We start from the raw sequence: 13,572 nt of genomic DNA on the forward strand, positions 1-13,572 counted from the left end.
CCTTAAGGGGCAGGGGCAGGGGAGAAGCAGCGACGCGACCCCCAGGATCGTGTCGCTAAGGGGGCTGCAGGGGCTGGCATTTACTTACCAGTCCAATAAAGGTCTTATGTATGTATGTATGTATGTACTTACCAGTCCCTGCAGCAGCCTCCCGGGGGTGCGAGGAGCCCTGCGCGATCCTCCGCAGGGCTACCCAGCCTTCAAAAAGTGAAAGCAGAGCAATCGCGCTCCACTTCTGGTTTTACGGAGGCGGGGTGCGATCGCTCCACTTTCACTTTCTGAAGGCTGGGGAGCACTGTGGATGGTTGCGCAGGGCTCCCCGCACCCCCAGGAGGCTCCTGCAGGGACTGGTAAATAAATTCCAGTCCCTGCAACCCTCTTAGCGACGCGATCTTGGGGATTGCGTCGCTGCCTTTCCCCTGCCCCCACTGCTTTCCCCGCTCCCATGCAGGCACTTACTGCGGTCTTCAAAGTCCCTGAGCATTTGAGAACTGCAGCGTTAGGGAATTCTGCAACCTCAGAACTTAAAGCCTACTTTTTTTCCATTTGGAATGGAAAACATAAAAACCAAATGGAATGGAATCTTTTCCATCTCTAAATGGGTTTGCTCATTCATAACCAAGCAGAGAGATGCAAAATACAGAACCAAAGCTTTTCAGAGAATTAATGTACATGCATATAGGATCCAAATGCTCTGCTTTCTCAGAAAAGGAAATTTTCATTTTATACAAGGAAGAAGTGTCATGTGTACCTGAAAAGCTGCAGAAAGTTCAGATGACTGAAGGGCAAATGAGCCTGAATTCAAACAGAACACATACTTGGGTCCATAAAAGTGCCTGTTTCCAGTGGTGGTTGACCTTTCTATAAGCTCTGATGGTCATGCCTCCTGTTTTATTTCCAAAGGATCCTGTGTTGCCTAGGAAATGGGAACTCCTGTGCACACTGGCATAGTTTCCAACACATTTGCCCATGTATCTTTTACTCCATCGAAGTTTACTTGGCTGAGGGCTATCTGAACACCAACTTTACAGAGCTCCACAATTTTACGGTGACTGCTTTCTTGTTTCTGCAGTATTTCCTCTGATGAGTAATATATAGACATTTTGTTTGCATTCTCCCCCTTCCCCCCCTTTTTGGCATGTTAGCTACTCTCACCTCTAAAATAGATTGTTTTGTTTCTCTGTATACTGCTAAATCAGAACTTCCTGGTAATAGCTGTGAAAGTGTATACCTATTCAGTTTTTCTGTTCTATTTTGTATGCTTAGACGGGAGTCATTGAATGTCTAACGATTAGAGATACAATAATGGTATCATCTTCCACAATTCCCACATTAAATTTGCCTGTCTCAATCTGGACAAACAGATTTTGTAGCTTTTGGGGGGGGGGGGACATGACAAAAACCTGTAAAACTTGTGAAGAGACAACAATGAGCAGACTGTGCACATCTATGATGCTGATGCCTCTTTTGTGCTGCATGTCACTCCCTATAAAAACTGTGATCTGCTACACCTGCCTAACAGTTTTGGCTTAATACCAGTGGTTCTCAAACTGGGGTGCCTTGATGCCCCTGCCTGAGAGCCCTGGCCCCTGCCACATTAAGGGGCGGGGGAAGGCAGCAACGTGATCCCCAGGATCCAAGGGGGCTGTTTGTACTTACTGAGGGCTGCTGCACCATCCAGGAGTTGTGGGGAGCCCTCCACAGCCTTCTGCAGCCTTCCGCAGGGCTGAATGCTGAAAAAAAGCAATTGGAAACGGCTTCTCATTGCGCGGTTGCCACCAGGAAGTGGTTTCCAACAGCTTTTTTTCAACATTCTAACACTTGGGGAGCCTTGTGGAGGGCCGCAGGGGGCTCTCTGCAACTCCTGGATGATTTAGCAGCCCAGAGTAAGTAAAAGCACCCCCCTTTGCCCCCATTAGCTCAAATACTTCTCTTAGCCCTCTCCCCCACAAAGATTTATCCTGGGAGGTTTACTCCTGAGAAGTTAATACTATTGCAACCTGATTATCTTACCAAGTTCATATCTTCATAACTCATAGGAGATGTTTTAAATGTTTCTCTCCCCCATCACTCCTCCAGAAATGTGATATTGGAGAGTGTTGTTGATGTTCTTCAGGCTATCTATGCAGTTTATTGCGCAACTGGTATTCAGTTTTTGCTCATTTACTGCATGTGATCCAGACATCTTTAAGGAGGAGCTTTTTTATATATATACAGTTCTTTTTGCTATTTAAACCACATTAGCTATGTTTAGTAAGTGAGCATTCTAAATAATAATGATGATAACCATCATCAGTGGTGCCAACACCATATATTGACCGATGACTTTCATTAATGGCTAATGTAAAGTTGGGCAGCTCAATTCTATTGGACTGCCCCACTGGCAGAACAAACGTTCCACCAGTTCTGACTAACTCATGGAGGGCAACTACCCTCCAACAGCACACAGAGGCACGACCTGCTGGAGCACTGGCGGGAAGGCCAGAGCCTTCCTGCGCACGCCAGCTGATTCCCATGGATCTGTTGAGGCAGGTAATGTGGGATGGGGCAGGGGGAGAATGGTCAGAGGGCGTGGAATGAGACAAGATGGATGTATCGGGTCCAGGAAGGGGGCAGGTTTTGTGGCAGCCACCGAATCCTAACCCCGTTCCTGAGCCTAATCAACCATCCCAGGGTCATGCAATTTCGCTGGTGCAAGTTCAAGCAGACTCCCCTCCCCGTGCACCATGGAGGCTTACCCCCAGGTAAGGGAACAAATGTTCCATTACCCAGAGGAGACCTCCATTACTGCCCCCCCATGGGATGCAGCAGTAGCCGTTTTGGCACTGCTGCATTGGCCGACCAAGGGTGGTGGTGGAGAAGAATAGACAGTCTAATGGTCCGATGATTCTGGTTTAAACATTGCTTTGTAAAACTGTTTCAAAAACCTTCTTATTAATGCTGTAATACAGTGGTTCCCAAACGTTTTCAAATGGTGGCTCCCTTGACCTACGGAACTACATGAGGGCTACAATCCTATACGTTGCACAGGGCAGCGGGTTTTTGTAAGGATTCCGCGGCTCCCCAGGCTAGTTTCTGCGGCTCCCCAGGGAGCCATAGCTCATAGTTTGAAACCACTGCTGAGTCCTCTAGGGATGCCCCTGTATGGAGAACTTTGCCTTGAAAGGGAGTGGCAAATGATTGATGTTTATGCACAAGGCCCGTTTCTTTTAACAAGGTTTGTGCTTGAGTATATTCAGCGAATTTTGCGTTAGAATGTCTGTGGAAAACTTGCTTTGCAAAAACTGTTGCACAATTAGATAGTGGATTTCTGGAAAGAAAGATAAGGAGCCACTGAGCTCATGCAGGAGCCTCTGTGGGTTCTCTTATCTTTGAGGTGGTTGGCACTTGCTCGTTTTTTCACTTGAGATGTTTGCTCCTGCTGGGCTTGTTTTATTGAGCATCTGTCTTTCAGCTGTGACAGCTTGTCACCTCTACTGACACCTGTTGTTCTCTCCTTTTTCTGAACTTATGCAAAGCACATGGAACATTTTCTTCTAAGAGCAGAACAGATAAACTGTTGTCAGGCTGTTATGCCACAGTGCAAAACGTGGGCTTTAAATTTAGACAGGCAAGCTAAACATTCCTTCCCTTTTTTCTGTTTAGATTGAGTTATATATAGTATTAGAAATGTTGACTTGAACATAACTGTTCCACAGCTGTTTATTTTCATGCAATTTTGAGTTTGTCAAAAGTCTTGCTCGAAATCTCCCAGCCTCAGTTGCTCAATTGTAGAATTGTTAAGCTGACCAGGTAAACTGGTCATTAGTTTACCTCATTAAAGCCTCATTAAAGTTACAGTTCCTACAGGTGCAGTCCTAACCCACTTTCTAGCACCAACATAAGGGCAATGCAGCTCCAAAGTAAGGGAATAAACATCCTCTTACTTTGAGGCCCCCGTGACTTCCACCCAACTGCAGAATGCAGCATATGTCCCATTGGCACAGCTATGCCAGGGCTAGAAAGTTGATTAGGATTTGGGCCTAAGTGTATAAGAATGAACCTTGCTACAGGAGAATCAACATGGTTTCTGCTAAGATAAGCCCCGCTTCACTAACCTTTTTGAGTTTTTTGAGTGTCAGCAGCCATAAGGACTAAAGAAATAATAAAATACATTTTGAAGGATGCAGGGGAATTCTGCATATTGTAGACTTAGGGCCCTATCCTATACAATTTTCCAGCACCGATGCAGCCACAATGCAGCCCCAAGGTATGGGAACATTTGTTCCCATACCTTGAGGGTGCCTCTGTGACTGCTGCCCCACCACAAGATGCAGTGCATGCCCCATTGGCATAGCTGCACCAGCACTGGAAAATTGGATAGGATTGGGCCCTTACGCTGATATCCTAAGTAGCCTTACTAGGGAGGAAGTTGCATTCGGTTTGGTGGAACTGATTTTCCCTGTAAATATTCCTAGATGTGGGTTGTAAGATGCTCAGGTTATTCTTCAGAAGAATGGTGAAAGCAACAATTTTGTGCCCTCAGAGGGAGGATTTTATTAAGGTATCATTCTAAAAGAGCTGGGTCACGTACTCGCAATCCCCTGGTGTGTGTGTTTTTTTCAGACTACAACTGACACAACTGTTTTTGATCATATGATAACGGTAATGATTATATGCTAATTTGAAAGTGTTATAACGGACATAGTATTATTTTATCCTCTTGTGTAGAACATTTATGAGCTGTTGCCTTTATCTATTGCTAAGTTTCTCTGCCACCCAGTCTGATCTGCCCCTCTGACAATAAAACTAGACATAAATGTGACAGCCTTTGATAGCATTATTTCGGTTAAATAAAGCCTTATCTGTGTGCTCAGGGTTTGTGACTAGTCATTTCTGCAAACTTTTCCTGACTTCTGCATTTGTAGAATGTTCCTCCTTTAACACGTGTTCTTTAAAACCTGTTGTAAGAAGCAGTTATAGCTCTAGGAAGAGTCATTTTGCAGATTCTGAGTAGCAGTGTTTCATCCACCATTTGTTTATTTCTAAGATGTATAAAATACCTTTCCTTCTCAAGAAAGCCCAGTAGTGGCTCTGATGTTAGACCTGGGAGATCCAGGTTCAAATCCCCACTCAACCACACAGCTTCCTGAATGGCCTTGGGCCAGTCCCTGTCTCTCACCCTCACTTTACAGAGCTGTTGGGAGGACAAAAGCACAGAAGGAACAATGTCCACCAGCCTAAGCTCCTTAGGTAAGTAGGGCAATATACAAATATGAATGAATAAATAGTATTAATGAAGTATAAATCTATGAACCCAATTTATTACTATATCATATCTCCCCAAAACATTGTGCAGCACAAATGGAAGCACAAATTCATCTTCATCAAGTATTTTGGCATGCATTCCTCAACCACTTGTTCTGAGGCTTGATGACAATCACTTGGTTGGCTTATAAGGAACCTCATGATTTGTTAAAAGTAATATATTTTGCAGATATGTTAGCAGAAACATGAGAAGGTATTTGTTTCAACTTTATTTACGCAGGCTGTTTGTTAATTGCCCCTCCTCAGTTTTAAGTACAAAATGCATGTGTCGTGTCCAAATCCAAGAGACACTTTTTCTCTTATCACTTGAGTATTTCTATTACACAAATTTTAATAATGAAAACCAAACCGATTTCCTTACCTGCACAGTCACCTATGAAAAATATGGGATAAGTTGCTAGAATTTGGAGTAGGAAAGTCCAGTGTTGCCGTACTCCAGGGCCTGTTCAGGTTATCATGAACGGAAAGCCTAACATGTATGTTCTCTTTCCCCCCTTCCTCCTCATTTCACACAATTGAAAATCCTGTTCTATAAAGCCATGGCTCTGTGTGCCATCCAAAGTCTGGAGCCATGGTTTAGCTATGGTTTTCATAGCTTGTTATCTAATCTGATGACTCCTTGGTCCATAAAATATATGGAGCTGTGTGATTTAACAAACAAAGGTGCTTTATCCAAGTTGTGCACTGGAGCTGGAGGAGGAAGGAGCATGCTAGATCACCACTCCTTAGGGTCACAGTCATTACCCAACAAACTATGACTTGTTGAAGCTTTGAACCAGCCCATTACGAAATGCAACTAGTGAAAAACCTCTTTCAGCACTGTGTTGAACTGCAAGGTAGAAATTCTAGAAATAGTTGTTAATAATAATAATAATAATAATAATAATAATAATAATAAGTAGTAGTAGTAGTAGTAGTAGTAGTAGTAGTATTGCAGTGTCCATGTTCATGCTGCTTTACAAAGAATTCATTTTTGTTAAAGAACAGGAAGTAGAGAATAGGAATAAATGAATGATTTTCATAATGGAGGCAATTTAAGAAATGAGGTCCACCAAGAATCTATATTGAGACGGTGCTTTTAACCTGTTTGAAGAGGATTGGAGCCTTGGTAGTAGGCTAGAGAGCGCAGTAGGTAGGTGGACTGGAGACTTGACTGTTTGCTGCCCCTCCAAGGGTGTCCAACACACGACCTTTTCAGATTATTTCATGGCAAGGCTGACCCTGAATTCTTGATTAAATTGTGATTAAAAAGAATCAAACCATTGTAAAACAGATACCAAACTTCAGGAGATGCATATCAAATCTTAAGAAATGTGTAGCTGAAGAGTAGCGTTCAGCTACATGCTACTTGAAAAGACTCAATTGAAGTTAACAGGAAGTTAACCTCGATCAAATCTTTTCCTGTTAACCTCGATCAAATATTTTCAAACATTCAGGCAAGCGTTGAATACTTATAGCGACCTGTATAAGAAACATCATTTTTACCCCAGTAAGGTTCTAAACTACGTAAATGGGCATGTGGGAAGGATTCAGGGAGGGGTTCATGAATACTGGGGCCCACCTGCATTTCCTTTAGAAATCTGAAAAACTCCTATTCCTTCAGAGTTGTTCTTTCAGGAGCCTACAGTTTTCTGGTAGGTGGGGAGTTGTATATATTAAAAAACAAACAAACTCAGATGAATTTCATTAACCTGAAGTATTATTATTGCATTACTAATTGCAACCCCTGTTAGAAGTGAGAGTGGGATCATAAGGGAGCACATCTTCAGTGAAGGTTATTTTAATTGTAGGGAATCTGAGCTATGAGACACCTGGGATTGCCCAAACTGGTGCTTAAAGGAAGTTATGAGTCTGTCAACTCTTACTTACTGCCAGTGCAAAATGACAGTTTAGTAGGGATAGCAGGACTGTCAGCTAGCGGAAGTTTGGGAAAATGTTACTTCACCACTGACTGGTCCCCAGTATCGAACCCAAAAAAAACAGTATCATGTGATGAATTGTAACATGTTTATAATGCTCAAAATCAAGAAGCTATTTTTCACATGGTTCTGTTTAGAAAACATGTAGCTCAGCATATTTGATAGTTCATCAATTCAATTTTGAGAGATTATAAATCTAAGGCTGTAATCCTAACCACATTTTCCTGAGAGTAAAGCCCCATTGAACAAAATAGTACTTACTTCTGAGTAGATCTGTTTAGGATTGTACCCTAAGTCACTTACTTGTATTCAGACTTAATTTGAACTAGTTAACTAATTTGAATTTAATTAATTGTAGAAAGAGAGAAATGAATAGCAGTGGCGGACCTAGGGGGCAGGGGGTGCAAATATCTCTGGCGCCAGGAATTTAGATGCCTGGGGGGACAGCATCGCGACTTGCCACCCGCCCCACCACCAGCTTTTGAGGAACCACGCCGAATCTTGCAGTCACTGTCAGCATGGTTACATGCCAATCTGAGGGCCACCCCTCCCCTTTCTTTAAAGGGGTGGAGGGGGGCAGCCCTCCAATCAGCGGGGAACTGCACAGAGAGTGACTGCGCTCTTGCAAATGCTCTTGGTGTGTTTCCTGGCCACATCTGAGGGCCTCCCCCCTCTCCTCCCCTTTAAAGAAAGGGGAGGGGTGGCCTTCAGAGCAGCAGGAAGCAGCGCACACCTCTTCCAATTTCAGAGGAGGCACGTGCTGCTTCTGGCTCCGATGGAAGTGGCTCCCAGCACAGAGGTGAGCACCTCTTCCAGGAGGCAGGTGGTGCATATCTCCTGGGTGCCACTTCCAGCAACACCAAAACACAGCAATGGAGCCTGGGCTGCCTCCTTCGTTTTCCCTTTGTTTCAAAGGGGGAATGAAGGAGGAAATTGCGTGGAATTACAGTAACGATGATGTCATTGCAATTATTTCTGGGTTGGGGCAGGGGAGCGGCAAAGACAGAGGTAGGCCCAGATGCGGAAAAGCTTTGAACTGCCTCTGATGAGTAGTGTTTAATTTTTGTCCAGTCCACTTCTCACTTGTGATTTAAGGAGGATTAATTTGAGCCAGGGCTCAGCCTCAGAATGGGTTTTGAATGCCCGAGTTCAACCCTGAAAAGAGTACCCTTGAACATGCAGTGAGTGCACTTTCATCACTACCCAGACTGCACCAGTCAGTTAACAACTAACACGTTGGATTAGGAAGTGATACTTCCAATTGACAATGTATGTCTTTGAAACGGGCTGGAATCCTGGTCCTTGTTTCTCTTGTTGAATGTGTTTTTCCTGCCCTTCTCTTAGTAGATACCCCTCCTAATTTCCGATAGTTCATGCTTTGAAAAGTCTAAAGACGTCTTAAGCCTAACCCTCAACATACAGTTAGGCCACATTGGGGTGTGATTGATATTCCATTCTTAGATGTAGTGTTCCTTCTCAGTTCAGTATTTGCACAAATTACGTCCCTAAGCAGACAAAGACTCATGGGCTAGAATGAGTAAACATTTTGGATCTGTAGTTTCTGGTATAGACATGGGACTGAGACAAGACAGGAGAATAACGCAATATAGGAGGAACAGAAGTAAAAACATTGGAGGAAAAGATATTTATAAAAGAGGTGTCTACCACTATGCCTGATCACCCATATGATCATGCATAGCAGCTTAAAGCAAAAAGGAAAAGCAAGATAAAAAACAATTCAAATAATCATGATAAAATGAACAACTCAGCAGCAAAAAAACAAAACACACTAGCAGCCAAATAATACCAAGCACAGAAATACTGAAGCTATCCTACTTAGGATTCAGATTATAAATATTCAAGATATGGACACAGTTGGGTGGGGTTTCTGTTGCTGGAAGACTCACAAGGGGCCCAGAAGGACCAGTTTTCAGATTTCCTCACTTGCAAAGACAAATGGGGGATGTCCTAGGAAATTAACTCATGATTCACATGATTCATGGTCATCAGCAAGAGGGTTCCTTCCTTTAAAAAGGGTGATAAACATCCTTTAAAAACATACCTTTAAAAAGGGTGATCAAAAAAGGGTAAGAACAAAAGGACTTAATTGACCCCTGAAATGTAACATTTTCTTATATAGAACTTCCATATAGCATCTCCTATACCAGGTTTGCCCAAACCCCGGCCCTAGGGCCACATGCGGCCCTCGAGGCCTCTCAATGCGGTCCTCAGGGAGCCCCCAGACTCCAATTAGCCTCTGGCCCTCCAGAGATTTGTTGGAGCCCACTCTGGCCCAACGCAACTGCTCTCAGAGTGAGGGCGACTGTTTGACCTCTCGCGTGAGCTGTGGGATGAGGGCTCCCTCCACTGCTTGCTGTTTCACGTCTATGATGCAGTAGTGGCAGCAAAGGAAAGGCTAGCCTTGCTTTGTGCGAGGCCTTTTATAGGCCTTGAGCTATCGCAAGACCTTCATTCATTCATATAAGTTCATCTTTAATATAGTCATTTATGTAAACTTATGTAAATTTATTCAAATTTTAAATGTAAATTAATTCTTTTCCCCGGCCCCCGACACAGTCAGAGAGCTTTGGACACCCCTGTCCTATACCAAGCCAGAGACCTAGTGAAGAAGGACTGTTTTAATGGAATCCCAGAAAGATGCAATTGAAGAGTGGGAAGGAGTAGAACAACCTGGATGCAACCACACAAAATGTAGGCAATTTTGATAATGTAAATCATAAGCTGGGTTCAGGCATAATGGGCCAGTTTGGATCATATTTTGCTGTCTGGAGCCCGTCCATGCGACGAAGGATGTGAGCACTGTATCAGCTTGTGCAACCTGCACCCTCCCATTACATCAGAGTAAATATGCAAAGCATATGTGGAGGGGTAGTTTGGACAAACTATCCTCCCGTGCAATAAAGTGTGAGAGCCCTGACGTGATGGGAGGGCATACTGTGCATGCTCACGGAGCTCTCATATCAGTCGTGGCAGGGAGAGAGGTAGCGGTTGTGCAAAGTGGTTCAGTAGGAAACCATCGCTTGTTTATCTGAACCATAGTTTTACATTACACGTATTCATTATATGAACCCTAGTCTGCCCACAGTTTGTTTTGGACCAATTAAACCAGGATATAAAACCACAGAGCCATTGATCCATCTCAGGTGGTCACTGCACCATGGAAACAAATGAATTTCTGAAGCTGAATACTGAGAAGATGGGAAACGTAAGCAAGCAGGTATGTTAAGCTGAGGTTGCTGGTGTGCATCCTTAAGTATAGTTACAACAAACCACAGGTTCACATAGCTGAACCCAGCCATTGACTTAGAGAACACATGAAAGAAAAAAACCACATCTGGTTTCTTAGCATTCTCACCCAGTTTTGTACAGTGATCAGAGCTCCGTTAAAGCTGTGGAACCTGTGCAAAAACCTTGCAAGGCTCATTTTTAAGATATCAGCAAACTGTATAGTCCCCGAGCTATAGGCACAGAGCATAGCTCATAGAAGCTCCCAAGCTTTACTCACAAGGAAGGTGTTCATTATCTGACTGCTCCAGGAAGCACTTCTCCAGCTCTGCCCCAACAGTTAATGCACTAGGAGGAGAGCAGAGTATATAAAGAGATACTGCTTAACCCTTTTTTGCCTGACCCCACAGGGCTACACATTTGGTCCCTGTTGCATATAGGCAACGTTGGGCAGAAATGGCTTTTAAGCTTCAGCTATAGGGTTGCTACCTGGAGCGTGCAATTAATATTACGGACGTGGATGAACACCAGATGAAATTTTGAAAAGCAGCTGAACTTGCCAGTGGTACGTGTGCAAAATCTTATATTTTGAGGAGGAGAAGTATTTCTTGGGGAAATGAAACTCTGTTCATATTATATATACTGTCAGCTGGACAGATATATTTTCTGAACCAAGGAACTATGACATTTGGAGACTTCTCTAGTGAGTAATATTGCAGTTCTGGGATTAGGGCTGCAGCTGAGGCTTGACGCATGTTTGAAACATGAACCCTTCCAGGCACTTGCAAATCAAACCCAAAGGATCCAGCCCAGCATTGAATATAAAGTGTTACCTAGTATGTTGGATAGACATTTTCATGGGATCTGAAGTTATCTGCAAGTCTGATAACTCAGGTTTTTTTTCTCAAGGGGGTGGGAAGATGTTTTATGATTTCATTAGTGAGGTCAGTTTTTACATTCATGCAATGATCAAAACAGTTTGCATTTGCTTCTGAAATCGCTGAGATTCCTAGAAAGCTTTTCCATCATTATTTGCATGATTTTTTTTTCCTCATATTTAAACTAGTTTCCTAGGCACAAATACCAGATGTCTGTCCATCAATTTATAGCACAATCAAATGCCTGAATTAAAGCAAGATACCCCCCTTGTGCTGTTCTAGTTTTGCTTTAATCAGCATTTTCCCACTTTTTATGTAGTCTACTGCATTTGTGAGGAAGACTTTCTGTGGTTCAGATAGCTATTTACAGTTTTCTGTGTTGGCCATACTAACAGCCTATTCCAGAACTTACAGTTATCAATGTGGATTTCCTTTCAAACTAATCTTTTTACAAAGGACAGTAACTATATATTGTAAGAGGGAAGATTGCTCAGCTATATAGTGGATGATTTTAAAGCTAGTATGTATAACTGTAGATCAAGCAAACATACTGTCCTGTAGGAATAAAGCCCTTCCCTGTAGATAGGGACAGCTGAGAGTCCAGGTAATAAAATCAGAAGGTGCAGAAAATGGAGAAGAGTTTTAGGTTATTAAGGAAGGTTTAGGGCACAATCCTGACCAACTTTCCAGCACTGGCATAGCTGTGCCAGTGGGGCGTGTGCTGCCTCCTGCAGTTGGGGGGGGGCAGTGATGGAGGCCTCCTCAAGGTAGGGCAATGTTTGTTCCCTTACCTTGGAGTTGCATTGCCCTTATGTAAGTGCTGGAAAATTGGTTACGTTTGCGGCCTTAGGTTATTAAAGTCCCCATTCTCTCTTAATGTCATTAGATTATAATTCTATACTGAATTGTGTGTGTATGAGCTTGCATTTCCTTATGAGACTTTGGAGTATTTATATCCAGGTATGAGTTTAACATATTTTGTTCTGATTTTTTCATTTTTAGGTTTGATTTGGTATTTAGCATTTTTTATAATTAGGGTATCAGTTAATGCTAAGGGGCAAAATAGCCCTTCCAAAAAGTGGCAGATGTTTAGAAAACTGTATGCAGAAAAGGTGTATTTGGTATTCCTTCAACAAACATTTATGGAAAAAACTCTTGAACATCTCTTGAAATACGATAAATTGGGAATGGGCATTTTGCTTCAGACTCGACTAAGACAAATGGAGTAGCAATTTATACTGAAGATTTAGATTATGAACTACTTCAGGACATGAGAGAGGCATCAGGAGATACTTGTGGTTGATAATTAAAGTTGGCAGCCATTAGATAAGTACATTAGTAAATGTCTATCCATCTAATAATGGGCATTCTTATTACAAGTCTGTTTTTACAAAGCTAATCCACGTCTGTGAGAGTGAAACTATTACGGCTCATGAGTGGCAGCCCAGTCCTGTGGCTGCCAGCGCCACCAGGTGCAGCGGCACCAAAATGGTACCAGAGGCCTCCTCAAAGGAAGGGGACAAACGTGCCCTTCCCCCAAGTAAGGCTGCAGTAGCCTGCAATGGGGCTACTCAAGTCTGCATCAGCTATTTTGCGCCAGCTATTTTGCTGGTGCAGACTGAAGATCCTCTGTGTCAGGCATGCCAGCTGTGGCCAAGCCATTCAGCCAAATGTATGTGTCCTTGTCACCACTGAACAACCCCTTGAAATGGATCCACTTCCAGGTGCCGCATTTTCTGCAGGATCCATATTATCATGACTTTCTTTAAATCACTTCTGAGGCGTTTACCTTCAGCCATTGCGCCAATGTTTCGTTTACAGGGGTTGCACCCATACTTCTAAAGATGAAAGAGAAGTAGGTGCTTGCAAGTAATAAGTTTTTATTAACTACCCATAAGCCTTCCTTTTAAACTCCTACTCATTCAGTCAAGATCAGTTTTTTTTAAAGAGATAATTTTTAAAAGTCTTGATAAGATGTCAAACCAAATACAGAAAAACTTCAGGCTTCCATAATTCAGTCTGCTTCATAACCATAATTTGAATATAAAACCAGGAAATATAGCCAGCTCAAAAAAAATATGCACAAAAATAAAACCAGCAGCCAACACATTCAACCACCAACATAACAATAAGTTTATGACTAATAATGGAAGTATCTCCATATTGAATCCTAACCAAACTTAAGTCTGTAAAGTTACCATAAAGAGCTCAGGAGCTTTATT

The 13,572-nt window shown here is 42.8% G+C and overlaps 1 protein-coding gene across 4 annotated transcripts in view; it reads left to right on the forward strand.

Moving 5' to 3' along the window:
- Positions 1-13,572, forward strand: part of ST6GAL1 (ST6 beta-galactoside alpha-2,6-sialyltransferase 1) — a 97,289-nt gene that overhangs the window by 52,262 nt on the left and 31,455 nt on the right. Inside the window, exon 1 of one of the 4 annotated variants that reach the window (XM_066619929.1) lies at positions 10,909-11,037. The exons of the other annotated variants lie outside the window; for them this stretch is intronic. The gene's annotated coding sequence lies outside the window, so the exon portion shown is untranslated. Of the gene's footprint in view, positions 1-10,908; positions 11,038-13,572 lie in introns of those variants that run through there. 4 annotated transcript variants of the gene reach the window in all.

Source organism: Tiliqua scincoides, chromosome 3 (genome assembly GCF_035046505.1).
Source record: "Tiliqua scincoides isolate rTilSci1 chromosome 3, rTilSci1.hap2, whole genome shotgun sequence".
In the NCBI taxonomy this organism is placed as follows: Eukaryota; Metazoa; Chordata; class Lepidosauria; order Squamata; family Scincidae; genus Tiliqua; species Tiliqua scincoides.